At 33.6% G+C, this 19,579-nt stretch overlaps 1 long non-coding RNA gene across 1 annotated transcript in view; it reads right to left on the bottom strand.

The window, feature by feature from the left end:
• LOC111417541 (uncharacterized) overlaps positions 1 to 19,579 on the bottom strand; it is a 333,066-nt gene that overhangs the window by 214,559 nt on the left and 98,928 nt on the right. The gene's annotated exons all lie outside the window — the stretch shown is intronic.

Here is a 19,579-nt window from a genome sequence, read left to right on the forward strand (position 1 = left end):
TTAAAAAATATATTTTCTTGTAATAATAATTTTATATTATTGATATGATATAATGAAAGTTTTGTTTGAATCTTTTCAAATCTTTTCATCATCTTCAAATCTCTCTTCAAATCTTCGTTAAATAATCCTGTAATTTTCGTACTGTACTGTTTGATCTTAACGAATACGACTTGTAAGCAGTAAGAAAAAACCCATACATTTCAGGAGTAGGATCTAGGACAATTAAAACTAACCTCGTTAGTTGTTTTTTAGTTTTTAAGTTTTTTAACCTTTCATTGTACGCGTTGACTTTCACACGTGCGTTTCCATGTTATCAAGAGAAGAGATTTTTCTGTTATGAAAGTTTGATAACACTTTCAAGAACTTAGAAACAAGCCCTGAGGAAGATTAAAAATTTAATCGAAATATTGGCATGTTAAAATAGTTGTTTTAATTGTCCTAGATCCTACTCCTAAAATTTACTGGTTTTTTCTTAATGTTCAAACACTTCATCAAAAGGCTCATTTCTAAGCGACAACCATTCTTTTGATTTTATTGCTTCTTCATCTTAAAAAAGAACATCAACATTAAATTTCAGACATGTGAAATCACATATGTGAATTTACCTGACATATCGCTATTAAACAAAACCTCTTTCTTAGGTGTTCGTCTCGTTATGCCACTTTTGTGCAATATATTTCTAACCTTATCTACCAATTTGCCTTTGGCCATAATAATTTTACCAACGCATGAATCATTTTTCGCACCAATGGTACATAATATATCGATCTCGGTTCATTTAGGAAAAATTTCAATGATTTTATTGCAGATTTTTATGTAGTTGTCATGTGTAAGACGATTAAAGAAGATAACACTTATTTAAGATCAATTTCTAATGTAGGTACTTACTGTTTAAGTATCAAAATACAGTGTGTTAATTAATTATCGTACCCAACGTCATCATTGCAAGTATGCAACCAACATCACAATGCAATACGCATCACACGCAAATCGCGTATTGCAATACCAATACTGTGATATTGGTTGCATACTTGCAATGATGACGTCGGGTACAATAATTAATTAATACACTGTATATAGGTGATGGATCACAACATCAGTCAATTTATTTCGATATGTTGTTTGCAACATACCATGTTCTTCAAAACTGTGATACTTCAAAATATTGGCTGCCATTGGGGAAGTTCGTAACAAAGATTCCAAATTGAAATCAGGAATATCGGTGATAACCTTATAATTGTCAAATTCTTTTTGACTATAGAATGATACTTGACGATTATCTGCTAATACGATGTTAACAATATCGCTTCCTTGGGAACTTGAACTTTCGTCAGTAAAGCCGTTATAGGTGAATAACATGTCGATGGCGACATGGCGCCAGCACATGCACTAGCTAATATAAGCAACCAGCTAAAGTAAAATATATGTGTCAAATTATCTATAAAAATGACGACTAATGGAAACAACGGAAAAGAAAATAGGGAAAAATACCGCAATTAAATGATCTAAACCCCAAATGTTTAATAAAATCTTCCATCATTTGATGTTTAAAATATCGAAGAGTAACCAGGAATGACCAAGCATAATCGACAACTCCGAGTAACGTCTGCAAGCATCTAACCACGCAGTAACAAAACGAACTTGTCACGTGCGTATTCAACAGGCTGAAAGACCGATGTGTTTAATGAAGAATTTTATATTCTATATACAAAACACTTAATATTTCATCTAAAACTATAAGCTAAAATGGCTATAATTTTCTATCAAAACAATTTCTTGTTATAAAAGTTTATATTTATTTCAAGAGTATGAATGCTATAGCTAATGATATAAAAATATGGGGGTTTCTTACTAAAAAATTTCCACTCTTGTACCAAAACATTTCAATAAAAATATACTTTTCTTTTTCCAAACCGATAAATACAGAAAATATTCTTAAGTTGAGAATTTGAAATGTTTGTTGACAATTTTGAATTAATGTCAATTTCAATAACATGTTTACTCATCTGGAATAAGTGTTACGAAATGTAAAAATACAACAATTAATGTTTATGATAAATAGTATAGTTTCTTTTTAAATAGGTAGCACTTTTTCTTTTGTATTGTTGCTCGTTTCAATAAATTAAGTCTGTTCTGATTGGGCTAAAAATGCGTTACGTAATGAAACCAGTGCGGTAATGAACTTCATTACGTAACTCAAATGAGTGTGGTAATGATGACTTATCCAAGCAGTCGTAGATAATAGTTATTTGTATTACAAGTGGACTAGAAATATAATTTCTGTACGAGTGTGGAGAATTGCAGGATGAGGTTGTAGACCGAGTCGTGTAATCATACGAGTACTGTAATTATGTTCTAACCCACGTGTGATATACAACATTTTATCTACGACTGCTAAAAATTGCTTAAAAATCAATTTCTTTAAAAAGGTCTATTTTGACATTTATAAAAATATTTTGAAATGATTGTTGACAATTTTGAATTAATGCCAGTTTCAATAACCTGTTTGCTCATCTGAAATAATTAAGTCTGTTCTGATTGAGCTAAAATGCGTTACGTAATGAAACCAGTGCGGTAATGAACTTCATTACGTAACTCAAATGAGTGTGGTAATGATGACTTATCCAAGCAGTCGTAGATAATAGTTATTTATATTACAAGTGGGCTAGAAATATAATTACTGTACGATTGTAGATAATTGCACGACGAGGTCGTAAACCGAGTCGTGTAATCACACGAGTACTGTAATTATGTTCTACCCCACGTGTGATATACAACATTTTATCTACGACTGCAAAAATTACTTAAAAATCAATTACTTTAAAATGGTGTATTTTGACATTAATAAAAATATTTTGAAATGATTGTTAACAATTTTGAATTAATATCAGTTTCAATAACCTGTTTGCTCATCTGAAATAATTAAGTCTGTTCTGATTGAGCTAAAATGCGTTACGTAATGAAACCAGTGCGGTAATGAACTTCATTACGTAACTCAAATCACCTCAAATAAGTGTGGTAATGATGACTTATCCAAGCAGTCGTAGATAAAATATTTGATTAAGAAATTATAAAAAATTTTATTTTCTTTTGTATTTGTTTTTACATTTCAATCTGGTAGAGTTCAGAAAACAAAAAGAGAATCCAACACATTCTCGGTAGGTTTGCTTTGTATTCGTCGTGAACGTTTGTTATCAAATAATTTCGTCGGCCGTGAAACGTTCTCGATTCACAGACCAACAGGTTGTAGAGAGAAGGCATTGTCGAAAACGGTCCTTAATAGAATTACCATAATAATATTGTCATTCTTATATTTACCATAACAGAAAAAGCGAACCATTCCGAGAACGGGGGGCTGCTAAAGAGGCAGACGTAAGGGTTATTTCGGTGACGTATTGAGCCTAACAATGCGATTCATGTCAATTCAATTGCACAAAGAAGTATTCTACGGCGAGAAGTAAGGTTTGAAGTCGTTTGAGATGTTTCAGGCACGAGCCAAACTCCGGCACCCTTCTCTATACTTCCTTCCGAATCTTTTACGCAAGTTTGCCAACTTAAATATTTACTTCACCGAGCCGGATGAAAGAGAAATTTTGTGCTTTCGGGTTTTTGAGGGGAACTATCAATGAAAAAGTTGAGAGTTTTTCTTTTCTATTCTTTACTTGAAATCTTGATACTTTAACATCACAAATATGACACACTTTCGTAATGGTTTAAGAAATTTACCTTGTCGAATTAGAACCTATTCAACAAAAAAAAAACTATACAGTTAATTCGGCGAGAAAATTTTCCACCTCCAATTATAATCGGTCGTTCTCGCTCGAAATTCTTTCTCTCTCAATTTAAAGGTTCCCATTTTCCTCTCCGGTAATCACCGGGCGCCTCTACTGAACATTTTTCCAGCTTAAACGACGCGCATTTAAAGTAATTATAAAAGTAAATTGCTGGCGTCATTAACTTCACCAGCTTCAACCACAACGACAACGGTGGTAACAATGTATCCGCGCTGTATAGTTGCGATTTCGCGATGCAAAAAAAAACGTCAACAACTAAAAAATAAAAATCTCGCGACGTTAATTATTTCCCGATAATTATATAACGCGTTGATTAGTCGATGTTTCAACACGAGCTTTGTGTCAGCGTGACTCAGCTGGCAGACTTTATTAAACCACGTCACTCACACGGCACCTTCTTCTTCTTTACCACACCGTCCCTTATTCTTCATCGAACGAGAGAAATAGAACAAGAATGTTTATTATCTGTAAAAATAAAGATAAAAAAATATAAAATTAAAAAAAAAATCAGTATAAAAGAGTGATGTGGTGGCGAGAAATTGTCGATCCTTACGATGGTGAGTAGTTGTAATTGGAATTGCACTTCTGTCACGTGCAGATTACCACCCGTAATTATCTACTTATACTGTGACTTTTAATTATAAGAAATGAGTAGTTTCTACTTATGTAATTGAATTCGTTACGTAAGTGGTGTCATAGCTATTAATTAAATCTGTTACTTTCAGGATATGTATATTACAAGTCAGATTTATGAAATCACCACTAATTCTTTTCATTAAATAAAGCTGATTGGAAAATCACTCTTAGATTTTCAAATAAATATTTTTGAACAATATCGATTTTTTTTTGCTTTTGAAAATTCTTTTTTGCACTTCTTCTAGAGTTGATTCTTGTAGCTTACTTGTAATTTATACAAGTACCAAGAAATATGCTCAAAATTTACCAAAAAAGAAAACAACAAATTTAAAAATAACCCATATTATTTAATTACGATGCGTTTTGGTTTCATCGAGTCTATACAGATAATAGAAATATATGGTCTTTATAGTAAAAGTAGACATAAATAAATTAAATAATGCTTATAAGTTTGATAAGTTCATATTCACGTAATACCCAGAAGAGAGACTTGGTTTTGGGATGACTACTTCGTTTTGAAATGATTACGCATGTGTCTTCGACATCTACATCTTCAGGATGTGGAATGATTTATACAGTGTGCGGCAAAATTATGGAATAAATTCAATAAAACGCTTATAAACATTATTTTGCAAAAATGACGACTTAATAAAAGTGTACAAAATGTGTACTTCGAAAAATCAAAATAGACTTGTTTTTTGCAAAATAACGTTTATTGTATTTATTCCATAATTTTGCCGCACACTGTATATGCCATAATCTCAAATCAACATTCTTAAGATTCTGAGAAGTCAACATTTTCAAATGATAGCGTCAAAGTATTGACAAGTTTTAGCAACGAAATAACCATGCTCAGAATTACAAGGTTACCTTTCACAATGATTTTGATGTAAAATTTGAAAAGGTTTCCAAAATCTACTCATAATTTCACCTGTATCTCATATTTCAATTAACAAAGATTATTAACAAAGTGTTTGGACAGAAAGTGGAAAGAGAAGAAAGTGTGAGGACACAGAGAGAGACTAGAAAGAAACTGTAACGGCAAAAAAGAAGAGGAAGATTGGAAAGATACTGGTAATACATGACACATATTCAATAAAGATTGAAAAAAGAAAACAAGACTTTCCAGAGAGGAGAGATATTGAGAAGACTGTAAAAACAAAAATGATCCTAGATAGACAAGAGGAATGCCGGAAAGATAAAGGTAATAGAAGAGAGACTGCTATACGACTGAAACCAATAAAAAGAAAAGGTGGAGACTAGTAACAGATTGGTAATAGAAGAAAGAAACTGAACAGAGTGGAAGGGCAAGAAGGAGGCTGGAGAGAGAGGATACAGACTGTAATAAGACTTTAAAAAAAAGATTACCTTTCGAAATGATTTTGATGTCAAATTTGAAAAGGTTTCCAAAATCTACTCGTAGTTTCACCTGTATCTCATATATCAATAAAGAAAGATTATTAACAAAGTGTTTGGACAGAAAGTAGAAAGAGAAAAAAGTGAGAATAGAGGGAGAGACTAAAAAGAAACTGTAACGTCAAAAAAAGAACAAAAAAGAAGAGGAAGATTGAAAAGATACTGGCAATACATAACACAATTTGAATTAAGATTAACAAAAGAAAACAAGATTTGCCAGAAAGAAGAGAAATTGAGAAGACTGTAAAAACAAAAAAGATCCTAGATAGACAAGAGGAACGCCGGAAAGACAAAGATAATAGAAGAGAGACTGCTGTAAGACTAAACCCAATGAAAAGAAAAGGTGGAGACTAGTAACAGATTGGTAATTGAAGAAACTAAATAGAGTGAAAAAGCAAGAAGGAGGCTGGAGAGAGAGGATGCAGACTGCAATAAGACTTTAAAAACAAGGAAGGGATTAGACAGATAAGAGAAAAGCTGGAAAGACACTAGTGATGGAAGATTGCAATTAAACATGGAAAGACGAGCTATACAGAGACTAATCTAATTGATTGCCATAATTTTTCTGACACCAATTCCATAATATTGACGTACACAGATATTTGTTTTATCTGTTGATTTAAATTAGAAATATGCATCTTGTCCTTTACACCATAAGCAACGTAAGCAAGCCTGTCAAGAATTTTTTAATTAATAATGATTAAACTATATGCAACAAGCAGAGTAATGGGAGTATAATGTTGTCTTCAAAGAAAAATATCTAAATAATTCAAAGTGGGCGAACGATATGGAAAAGTAAGTTGAGATATTGTCGAACTTAATACGTAACAGGGTCATCGTGCTTGAATTACATACTTTTTCCTATTCTGTCTGACACAAGATCTAATTTTTTGTTTGTATGATTTTTGAGGTAATTTTTCTGTATCTTAATAAACATCTCGTGTAAAGCCCGGAGTTTTCGTAGAAACACTTCTGAGCCCACAGTTGGCTTTGTTGGAAGATTCAGGAAAATTCTGTACTTCGCACGAATTAGTTGCTGAAATGGAATAAGGCTGAAATTAATTGCGTTTCAACCCAAGTTTTGGTCTTTTTTGCCTTGTAAATAGTAGGCCCTTTAACGTTTGAAATTTAAATGGGGTATTAAAAAAAAATTATGAATATTTTTTCAACAGAAACACAACATTTAAAAAACATTTAAGACTGAAACACAACATTATTCAAATGACTGCCACGAATGACCCAGCAGTACGTCATCCGACCAACCCAATTTTCAAGTACTTTTTCGATTGTTTCTGCTTGAATTTCATGACTGGCAACTTTGATTTCGTAATTCAAGGCCTCAATCGTCTCTGAATGGTGAATGTGAACTCCATATGCGACAGTTTTGCTTATTGATATGGCCTCCGATGTGGACATGAGCTTTATCTGAAAAGATGATTTTGCGGTAAAATTGGGCAAACTGAAAACACATCGAATGGTCATGAGGCTTCAGTTCTCGGACTAATTGAATTTTGTAAGCCTTTATAAGAAGTGCGAGAAATATTCAGTTCCTGAGAACGATGATGAGTTAATGTTGAAGGATTTTCTCGTACACTTTGGGCAACATCAGCAAAATTTTTGGCTGAACCCACTAGAAGAGAACGTAAACGGGTTGTTTTGTCCAATAACGATCCAGTTTCATGAACTCGCTTCACGAATTGATCCACAAACTGAGTTTTAAAGCCTGAGTTCATTGATAATGTCATTCTATCATTCAAAATCAAAATAAGGTAGGTCAAATTCCAAGCTTTAGACGGCCCATCCTGCACATACACAAACTGACTTTTCTAAGCTTGATTGATAAGCTTGTTCTAAGCTAAAATTTCTAGCTTGATTGTCCGCAAATTGTGATGACAAAATCACGTAGTTAATCATAATATTAACAAGAGTTTTAAATTTGCTCATTGGTTCAATAATGAATAAGGATGAAAAAAATAAAGTGATCAATTCTTTTAATGTCAGATATGTCAATCTTCCTTAATATCTAAATTACATATACATATTTTGTATCTATGTAACTCTAATAGTTTACCAATTACATAATCTTCATCACCATTTAAAAATAAAGCTTTAACCTAAACCCAAAGTTTTGGTTTGATGGAAAATAACGTTTTATTTTCCAACCAGGAAGTTTAATACCATCGCATGGAACTAAAAATTAGTTGCGGTTCAACCTAAATGTTAAAGTGTTAAATGCTTTTCTTCTCGTTTTGATCTTTTTTTTCTATATTTTTTGCTATTATGTTGACTATGATAGCTAATTCCATTACCAAAAAAAATGTTAATGAACATAATGTCCTATTTTAATTATTTACGAAATTATAACACTTTAAAGTTTTCTGCAGCGAATTTATTAATAGTCAGTAAAATCAAACATTCCACAAAAACAAAGTTGTCATTGTAATATGTGAGTTTGCTGTAAGGTTTAATTATTACATACAAGAAGAAACTCAAAATGTACGCTTATAGCACTGAAGAGTATGCTGATATAATGTTCGTGTATGGTTTTTGCAATGGAAATGTTCGAGTACGAGAATATCAAGAAAGATTTCCACAGCGTCATTTGCCATATTATCCAGTTTTTAGCGATTCTTTCAGAAGACTTCGAGAAACAGGTAATCCTGCTCCAGCAAAAGCTATTCGACCGCATGTAGTTAATGTAGAGGACGAAGAAGCTGTAATTAATGCTGCCATTGATAATCCTTGCATCAGCACTCGAAGAATAGCACACAACATACATGTAAATTAAAATTTTGCATGGGGCGTATTGAACCGCGAAGTCCTTCATCCGTATTGTAAACAAAATGTTGAAGCTCTACAGCTAGGAGATAATCAGCAACGATTAGCATTTTGTGAATGGTTATTGCAGCAACATGCCCAAAATAATGACTTCATTTCAAATGTTCTCTGGACAGACGAATCATGTTTTACACGAGATGGTATAAATAATTACCATAATGAACATATCTGGACATTACAAAATCCGTATGCGATTAGACCAAGGAAATTTCAACAACGTTTCAGCGTCACGAGAACAGTTATTAAACAGAATACAAATGGCTGCTACTGAAATAAGAAATCAACTAGAATTGTAGCATCGATTTGAAATTTAACAATATACATCATCTTTAAATTTGATTTCTTCAATTTCTTACTTTTACCATAATAATATAAAGATGAACCTGGAGAAAAATATCGAATTATATGACATAGTTTCAAGGCAAAATTGGGAAAAATGTCGTTTTTACATAGTTTTTAAAAAAATCCTGTGATGGACACATTTTGGACAAACAATTATATATCTTAGGAACTATGAACGCTTTGAGTTAGTAACATATACGGTTGCATAAACAAATTTAATGCTATTCATAATATGATAAAGTATACAGGGTGTTCAACAACTTTTGTATAAAACGTTTTTTTTCTTTCTTAAACGGTTTAGCAACTATCGTCCGCCGGGATATTAATAACTCACCCTGTATATATATTATTTACACGTCAAACTGACGTGGTTCCTATGAACGCTTTGAGTTAGTAACATATACGGTTGTATAAACAAATTTAATGCTATTCATAATATGATAAAGTATACAGGGTGTTCAACAACTTTTGTATAAAACATTTTTTTCTTTCTCAAACGGTTTAGCAACTATCGTCCGCCGGGATATTAACAACTCACCCTGTATATATATTATTTACACGTCAAACTGACGTGGTTCCTGAAGATGATTTTAAGTTAAATTGAAACCGGTTGTACTAAAATTACAAAATAAAATCCATTGAAAAGTGCAAAACTGAGCTTTATATTTTTTAAACACTTGAAAAAGAAAAGTATAAGATAAATATGAGATTGGAAGTCATAGAACTGAAGGCTTCTTAAGAAAATTGTGATTACAGAAATTATCTTAGAAGAAGAAGAAAAAGGATATGTATTTACGGACCCTTCCCAGGTCGTCGTCGGATTTTCCAATTACTCGGACGGAATTTAAATCATTTTTCACGGCGCGTTGCAAAAAGAAAGTCCGTCGGGTCCGGAATACATTTACGGTGCATGTTGATTGAACCACGAGCGTGTAGGCGTCCGTCGCGTCGCCAGAAAGTGGAAGAGAAATAAGTCCGCGGACGGACGGAAGGAAGAGAGAGAGACCGTTGGATGTTTAATATTTCACCGACGTAAAGCTGGAAACAGAAGTAATACTGGAGCCGGAGCACGAACGGGCGGAAAGCGTCCGGATTGAAAATGCGCTCACGTTCGGGCACCAATATCCCAGGCACCGGCGCCGTGTTTTATACACGTCTTAGCCCCGGTGTTTGGGGGGGTTTTATGAGATTTTTTTCGGCAGACAGATGTCCTGGTTATTGGTTCGCTATGTGGAATACGGGATTCAATTTATAAGCGGGAACACTTCACCACCGGAAAATCGCACTAAAATTTCTCATCAATAAATTTTTCACATTTCAACAAAAAAATCTGTTTTTTTTATTCTATTTCAACTCCTTTCATTTAAACACTTCTTATTATAAATTAACAGTTAACAAAATCACAACATTTTATGCCATTCCATTAATTCCCAAATGTTCACAGTCTTCGCTTCAAAACTAATCAATTCATCATTAAGGAAACTAAGTTCAACGAAAACGTTCATAGCAGCTGTTTAGATCTATCTTTAGATGCAACCGCGGTTTCAATTTAGCCATGGTAGGTGTTTGTGTAATCAAATAAATCTTTGTGTTAATTAGTTCTTAAATATTTCGTGTTAATTCTTATCATCAATTTTGAAGAATAATCCCAGTCAGAATTCAATCGATGATTGAAAGAGTTAGGCCCACTTTTACCACCTCTTGATAAATTTATCCGATAGATAAATCCAGCTCTTAGGTCCATTACTACCATCTTTTAGTTAAATTTATCTTATAGATAAACCCATCTACTAGCCAATCAGAGCGCGTGAAATAGCCGTAATCGTAGTAATAATCCTTTAGATAGCTTAACCAGAAGATGGTAGTAACGAGCCTTAGCCAATGAGAGCGCTAAAACCGCCGTAACCATGGCAACTATCCTCTAGATAGTTTTTCAGGAGGATGGTAAAAGTGGGCCTAATGAGCGCCTAATGAGATTTATCTATCGGATAAATTTATCAAGAGGTGGTAAAAGTAGGCCTTAGAGGATAATTCGAGATATAGAAGTACGACTTAGGGGTATTTCACTGTATATACAGGGTGATTCATTAGCGCTATGACAAACTTTGGCAGATGAAAGGTGATGCAATTCTAAGGAAAAAATGTTATATGTTACATTTTGGTTAAAGAGTTACAAGCCTTTGAAAATTTTACACAGTTTAATTGGCAAATGAAAATGTAACATAAAAAATAAGTTTAAAAATTACAAAAATTGTTCGAAATGTCCGCCTTCAGCTTGAATGCACGCCTCACATCGACGAAGTAAAGATTTGCAACAATAATTATGAAACACAAATACAGAGTTGGCTGTGATAACAAAACTGAGTTCTTTATGTCAAACATTTCAATTTACTCTATTCTGTGTGTTTCAAAGTTTATTTAAGTTAAAATGCATGTATTTACGACTGAAGAATATGCAGATATTATTTTTGTATACGGGCTTTGTAACGGAAACGCTCGGCAAGCAGCAAGAGAATACCTTCGTAGGTTTCCAAATAGACATCAACCTGCCCATACAGTGTTTAGTGCATCATTTCGCAGACTGAGAGAAACAGGTAACCTCGCTCCACTACATTCCGTTCGTCCCCATGATGTGAATGTACAAAATGAAGAACGTGTTATTGATTTAGTACTTGACGACCCTTTAATTAGTACTCGGCGTATAGCGAGCATGTTACAAATATCCCAAAGTTTTGTATGGCGAGATATGTTACATCCGTTTCATCGCCAAAATGTTCAAGCATTACATCCTGGAGATACTGAGCAACGCTTAGCATTTTGCCACTGGATTATTCAGCAACATGCTCAAAATAATAACTTCATTTCCCAAGTGTGGTCTGATGAAGCGTGTTTCACTAGGGACGGCATAAATAATTATCATAACGAACATGTGTGGTCCTTGCAAAATCCACATGCAATTAGACCAGGAAGATTTCAACAACGGTTTAGTGTAAACGTTTGGGGTGGCATTTTTAACAATTCTTTGCTACCTGTATGGGTGATAAATGAACGCTTAAATGCAAATATGTACAGAAATTTCTTGGGACATAACCATTTCGATTTTATCGACGACATATCAGCACGATGGTGCACCACCACATCGAGGAAGAGAAGTCATCGCTTGGTTACATGAACATTTTCCAAACAAATGGATTGGCAATGGAGGTCCAGTAGTCTGGCCACCACGATCCCCAGATCTAAATCCGCTGGATTATTATTACAGGGGACACATGAAGCAGCTTGTGTACCATGTAGAAATTACTACCCGTCAGCAACTACTGGACAGAATTCAAGATACAGCTAATAGCATACGGAATGATCCAAATATCATACGTCGTGTGATAGAATTTTTATTTCGTCGATGTGAGGCGTGCATTCAAGCTGAAGGCGGACATTTTTGTAATTTTTAAATTTATTTTTTATGTTACATTTTCATTTGCCTATTAAACTGTGTAAAATTTTCAAAGGCTTGTAACTCTTTAACCAAAATGAATCGGACCCATATTCATATAACATTTTTTCCTTAGAATCGCATCACCTTTCATCTGCCAAAGTTTGTCATAGAGCTAATGAATCACCCTGTATATACATATATTAATAAAATGATAATAATGTTTATTCAACAAAATGAAAACATACAATAATAACCACTGTAGTCTGAAGTTATAATAAATTATAACTTCAGACTACACGTAACTCTCTGTCAAATCACCTACTAAATTTGCTCAGTTTTCGATACGTTTCCGGAATGCTCCAAAAGTTACCTGTACATGCTCTCTAGGAAGTGATCGAACTGCATGTACTATTTTTTAGTATTTCGATATCAGTCGGAATGTGTTCTTGGTAAACTATTTGTTTTACTCTTCCCCAAACAAAAAAATCCATTATTGTGAGATCTGGACCTCTGGCCGGATTAGATATCTCGCTCATAATAATAATAATACTTTATTCCCCCCATTTTACCAAAAAAGTGTAGAGTACGTCAATTTAACAATAATTACATTGTAATATAATACACATTAAGTTCAAACATTTGGAAAAACATGTCAATGGTATACACCGGATTTTCCGTGACAATAGCTCTCAATCTTCTCCGGAATCCTGGAACTGGCAGGATCTTTGTACCTTCCGAAATGTGATTGAAGATCTTGATACTCTGGTACAGAGCCGTCTTCTGAATCTTAGTAAGATGCGTTTTTGGTGGCACCAAATAGCACTTCACCTTCCCGCGCGTGTTTCGAGGATGTGACATTTCATATTTTTTGAAAAATTCAAAGTAATTCTTCCTAACCAATACAGCACATTCCAGAATATAAATTCCATACAAGGTAGGTATTTTATAGTCTTTAAAGTAACTTCTACAACTATCAGTATTTTTTAGACCAAAGATTGCTCTTACACACCTCTTCTGCAGTATGAAGATTCTCTATACCAACACCACGCCCCAAAATACAACTCCATATCTTAGCAATGAATGGATATAAGCATAATAGGCACTTATTGCTGCCTCAATGCCAGCTGATCTGGAAATAATCCGAATGGTATAGGAGAAATGACTGATCTTGCCAGCAAGGAAATCAATATGATTGGTCCAAGACAGTCCAGGATCCATTTTCCAACCCAGAAACGAAATCTCTTCAACATTGGCAATCAGAACATAAATGATAATTAACAATTTTCGTTTTTTTTGTACTTAACTTTATGTTGTGCGCTTCAAACCAATCCGCAAGTTTATTCAGATCCACAGTAAGTGATTTCTGGATTTCATAATCAGTGCTACACCTCACCACCATCCAAATATGCTGGCGAAATATATTTGGCGAAAGATGGTTCTCCCAAACAAATCACTAATCATTTTTGTTGAATGGGCAGGGCAGCCATCATGTTGAAAGAAATGAGTCTGTCGAACATCTAATGGATGTAATGGGTCGTCAACAAACCTTGTCAGAATTTGTAAATAAGTTTGTTGGTTTAATGTTCCTTCAATAAAGAACGGTCCAATTATTCCTAGTTTGTATGACACGGCACACCACACATTAACTTTTTTTAAATACTGCCTATTTGCATTAATTACAGTTTTGGGAAGAAGGAACACCAATTGTGGTAAAAGTACGTTCATCAGAAAAAATTATTAGTTTATGAAAACGTCTGTTTTCTAAAATTAGTTACCCCAAAGATAAACAGAAATGCAATCGCTTTGCTTCGTCACCTTCCTCCAAAGTGTGGCAAAATTTTGCTTTATAAATTCTTTGTAAATGTGTTTTACTTATGTTTGTATTTATGCTTCGATTTCTTAGAGACATGGTAGGAAATGCACCCGTTGAATGTAATGCAACTAAAGTACCTGTATTAGTTTCATCATAATTTTTTTCTCTTTTCTTATAGCGAACACTTCCTGTTGTAACAAATCTTTTGATTAAACGCCAACAAGTACTTTTGTTAATTCCAGTAAGCAATAACTATATTTATCGATTTTTCCCCGGTTCTATAACATTGAATCACATAAACTTTTTCCTCTAATGTTAACTTTGCATTCAAAACACCCATTAAGTATACTAAATTACAGTTTGACAGATTAACATAAACACGAAAAATTTTGTTTTTCCATGACAGACTTTGTTAGAAATAAAACTGTTTGATATGGATTTTTATCAAAGTAGGCCGATCATTCCGAAAATTTGCACATGGTCATAGTTTTTTATTCTGAACAAAACTTCTTAGTAACACTTTCACGTACCGTACCAGAAAAGGTACTTTACCTGCCACAAAAAAAGTTTTTTTTTCAGTGTCAAAACTCAGTTTTTTTCTAAAGTTAAAAATATGTTGAAAATTAGTCTTTAATCAAGCAGGGCTAAACGCCAAAATCTCTATCTTCTACATCTAATCTATTCTACAAGATAGAAAGAAATGACAATAACAATAAAATATAAAAAAATATAATTATTATAATAAACAAATTTTTATTTGAAGCAATTAATTTTATTCAACCAATAAATTACCCTTTTGGTAATTATTTAGTTTGATATACGAGGGGATTAAATAATATCGCACTAATAAAGAAAAAAATTCAATACAATTTGTTGAATACAATCCGATGAGTATCATCACAAATAATAATCATAACATTGAATCGTACAGTGAGAGTTAATACCCGGTGTCCAATAACAAAAAACCCACAGGCAAGGTAATCCACTTTACCACTCACAATAGTATATAGCCAGCAATAATATAGAGTTATTCAGGAATACCTGTGTAAAGCGAACGAATAAACGAACGACGTCGGTTGTCGTCACAGGAGCAGCGTAGGGAAAAAGATGAGGAGACATTGTAAACAAACAATGTGGGGGCATTACAATTGCCGCTGCCGCGTCCCTATACAAACCTTTACACCTTTGCCGAACCACTTGTGGCTAATTTTGAATAACTAAAGAATATCAAAAAGCCCATTGTCTGCCAACAATACTCTTTTATAACTATTGTGTTAAAATAGTAAAGCCCGAGTCGCGCGTTCTACACTCATTTGATCCCAGAATCAGTATTGCAGTGACAATTGTACAGGCAACACGTTCCGTATCCACTCAGTTTTTTCAACTCGAAAAAGTGATTTACAAAAAATAATTTAAGTGAAATTGTGATTATTTTGATGATGATTTTGCATAAACATATTTTGCATACATCATAGTTTGTCCGTCGGAAAGATAATAAAGATAAAGATAGTAGTAGAAGAGAAGAGATGTAAAGCTCAGGAATACCAACACAACACAGTGGCTCAAGGAAGCACTAAATGAGGAGAAGAGAGCGGTTGGCGAGTGCTTCGAGTGGAGAGGGATGAACAAGCCACTCCTAGTTCAAAGGGCGGTCTGCTGATTGCAACGCCTAGCTACTGTGGGGCCGTGTCGGTCACTCAGCCAACTAATGCGCTCCTTTCCAATCTGGCTGAGCGTGATTGAATCATCGCCAACGCCACCTACACGACGACGAAGTCGAAAAACCGACGATTCCTCAAGTCCTTAAAACGTAAATTAGTGCTGCGTAGCTTTACCTACTTCCGGTTCACTTTTGATGTAGTAGCTTGGTGGTTTATGGCTGCTCGATTTCCTAAAAGCTTCTTGTTGCGTTTAAATTAAATATTATTTTAAATTCTTTGAAATAAATATTTTAACTATACAGAAATAAAAAAAAAGGTTCGTATAAGGGAATAGACGAAGGGGGGACCTTAAGTCCCTTTACCCTTGGAACGCACGTGGACCAATGCACGATGGGGTCCCTTCATGAACAATGGAATCCGTATACGTAGTAGACCTGAAATGTCCCGCACCAACAACCCGCCGAAGAAAACTTAGATTTGACGACTAACACTAAACTGGACGATTGGGGTCGGTTACAGATTTTCGCACACCTGGACTGTGATTCGAGACGGGGTAACTGGGAAAGTGGTTGCGTTTGTGTACAGCACTGAGCATGTGAATTGAGATCCACAGCCGACGGAGGAGTTTCTTGCAAAAAGCGTGTATAGTACTCGAGACTATTTTATTTCTCTTGCTTCTTTCGATAAATACGATCGATTCCAGCATCCAAAGCATGAATTACCAGTTGTATACTCGAATGTACTTAGGAATAAATTCTATGAATTACTAAGAAGTGCTTGAGTGTACTTGTATCAGAAGAGAACGTTGTTGTTGGAACGTTTTAAATTGCTTTCGGAAAATTCTATTTTTAATCTAGAATTGATTACTATTTCGGAATATCTTGACCAATTAATATTTTAAACTGGTAATTCATCTAATTCATAATCCAGTTAACCCATCCAAAGCTTTGTTTAATCTCAAGTATTTTAAACCCATCATTTGCCTTATGTTGTATCTATTTGACGATTCTATTTATAATAACATAGACTAACAAAAAAAACTTTTTTTGTTTCTTTTCTATGGCTAATTTTTCTGACTTTTCTTGTCATAGCTCCGTCTGATTCTGGATGATAATTAGAGGATTATATTAACCTAAACACGTCAAAAATTGTCTCCTATAAATTCATTACTATACTTCTATATCATACTACATTATGACCAAGAAAATTTATTTAGGCATAATCACCACAATTAATAGTTTTTTTTTCATACTGGTTATTCTAGCGATTCTGACACCGTCTTCCCATCATTTTGATGTCTTCGCTATTAATGTAACTATTCAAAAAGTGTATCTTCAGGCTTATTGAACATCTTAATTATTTTTTGGGTTTCATTTTTGGATAAGATCTTTTAATTAGCTACTGAGCACAAAAAACTGACATACAAAAAAAATTGTTTTAAATGTCTTTGAGGATTTTATTTACATAACACAGACTAACAAAAAAAAACTTTTTTTATTTCCTTTTTATGGCTAATTTTTCTGACTTTTCTTGTGATAACTCCATCTGGTTCTGGATGATATTTAGAGGATCATATTAACCTAAAAAGCATCTCAAAAATTGTCTCCTACAAATTCAATAATGCTACATTATGATAAAAAAAATTTATTTAGGCATAATCACTACAATTAACAGTTTTTTTTTTCATACTGGTTATTCTAGCGATTCTGATTTGCTATTAATGTAACTATTCAAAAAGTGTATCTTCAGGCTTATTAAACATCTTAATTATTTTTTTGGATTTCATTTTTAGATAAGATTTTATAAATAGCTACTGAGCACAAAAAGCTGACATACAAAAAAAATTGTTTATAAATGTCTAGAGAGGTGTGATACACCTCTGAAGGTTATCCACTTTCCCAGAGAAATCGTCCTTATCCTTTCGTATTAATTGAACATCATTCTTGTCTTCTTCAACATCGTCACTAACTATCATTAAAATCAACTCTACCAACTTTTAACAACATTTTTGACACCTGTCAACATCATCTGTGATCTCTCGTAATGTTCTTGACTACTTTAAACTTCGCTTTTAACAAATATCAGCATCATTTATGACATCCATTAATACTGTCAATAAAGCTCTAAAGATCAATCCCAACAACTTTGAATATCATCACCTAACCTGTCTGTTTAAACTTATCCAGCAAATTGGTAACTATAGAAACATAAAGTTGATGGCTTTTGTTACCTAGGAACTTGAATGATAATCAAGCTTCCTTCTCAGTTACTATGATTTCTGAATAATAGTTAAATTCTGACATCAATTTTCGTACAAGATCAATTTTGTGTCTGACAGGTGAGGAAACTTCTCACAGATATACTCAAAGCATCGTCATCTATGGTTAAGGCCTTCACAAACTATTTTATTAACCCTAATTCTATAGAAGTGGCAATAGAATGAGGTTGAGCAGAAAGTTTTTCTGCACAACCAATGTTTTCTAGACTAATGTTGATTTCTTGCCCTATTGTTCCATTCATGTAAGAAACATGGATATTTCGTAAAGCTACTTCCATTACTTCTTTTTATATCAAATTCCGAATTCAGTCATCAAATCGGAATCATCTATGAGCAGTACATTAAAGCATGAATGTTATTTCTTCCTGCCAACAAGTTCATTTCCTTGAGTCTGGAGCCAAAAAGTTCAAATTTCTACTTTATTAAACCAAAACCCCTAACCAAATCATTTAGCTCGATTTTCTTTGAAATTCACCATTTGTTTGTTCCTTCGACACAGACATATCATTATCTACATCACTTGACATATCCAGGATACATTATCTAGAAACATTATCCAGGAAACTTAGCTGGAAAAAGGCTAAGTTTCTTATGCTGATAAAATGTAGTTACTAAATGTACTGGTTTTAATAAATGCAAGATCTTACGATTGCTTTTCTCTCTTTACAACCTTAGTAATACATATATTACAAATGAATTTGCCTAACTTATGTTTAATAATGTAACAATCAATAAAAACTTGTCCGTCTACTATTTTCATGAAATTATAGTAAACTATAATATCTGATTTACCACATTTCCCATCTTTACATTTGTGATGATTGTTGCTAACAAAACCTGTCTAAAGTTATCGAATGTTAAATTGTTGATGATATTATGTAAAGGCTGAACAAATCTTAAAACCGATTGTGTGAGTTTTCCATATTTTCCTTCATCATTTGGAGGTCCTTTGCCGTCTGAATCCTTTTTTGTATACACATGGCCATTATAAAAGTAACCATGTCTGGCGTCTATGCTACAAGTTATTTTATTACGTACTTCATAGGTTTTCTAGGCATATACATTTTAAATTTACAGCGCCCTCTAAAGCCAACTAGCATTTTATTTATGCATGCGTTAGCACTTATTGAAACGTATTTTTGACGGTTCTTTGTAATGGTATCAAGTCTAGTATGCTGAAATAAATGCAAATTTGTTATTGCTCATAAAACATCTGATTATTTCTCTTCTTGTGAAGTCAGAAGCAAAAATGGTATTTACACTTTCTTCATTACATTTAAATATTTGAAATGTGGGTTCATTATGCTCCTTGTTGAGTACCAACTAATTCAGACAGATCGTACCAAGCATAGCAGAATAACGTGATAA

Source organism: Onthophagus taurus, chromosome 6, assembly GCF_036711975.1.
Source record: "Onthophagus taurus isolate NC chromosome 6, IU_Otau_3.0, whole genome shotgun sequence".
NCBI lineage: Eukaryota > Metazoa > Arthropoda > Insecta > Coleoptera > Scarabaeidae > Onthophagus > Onthophagus taurus.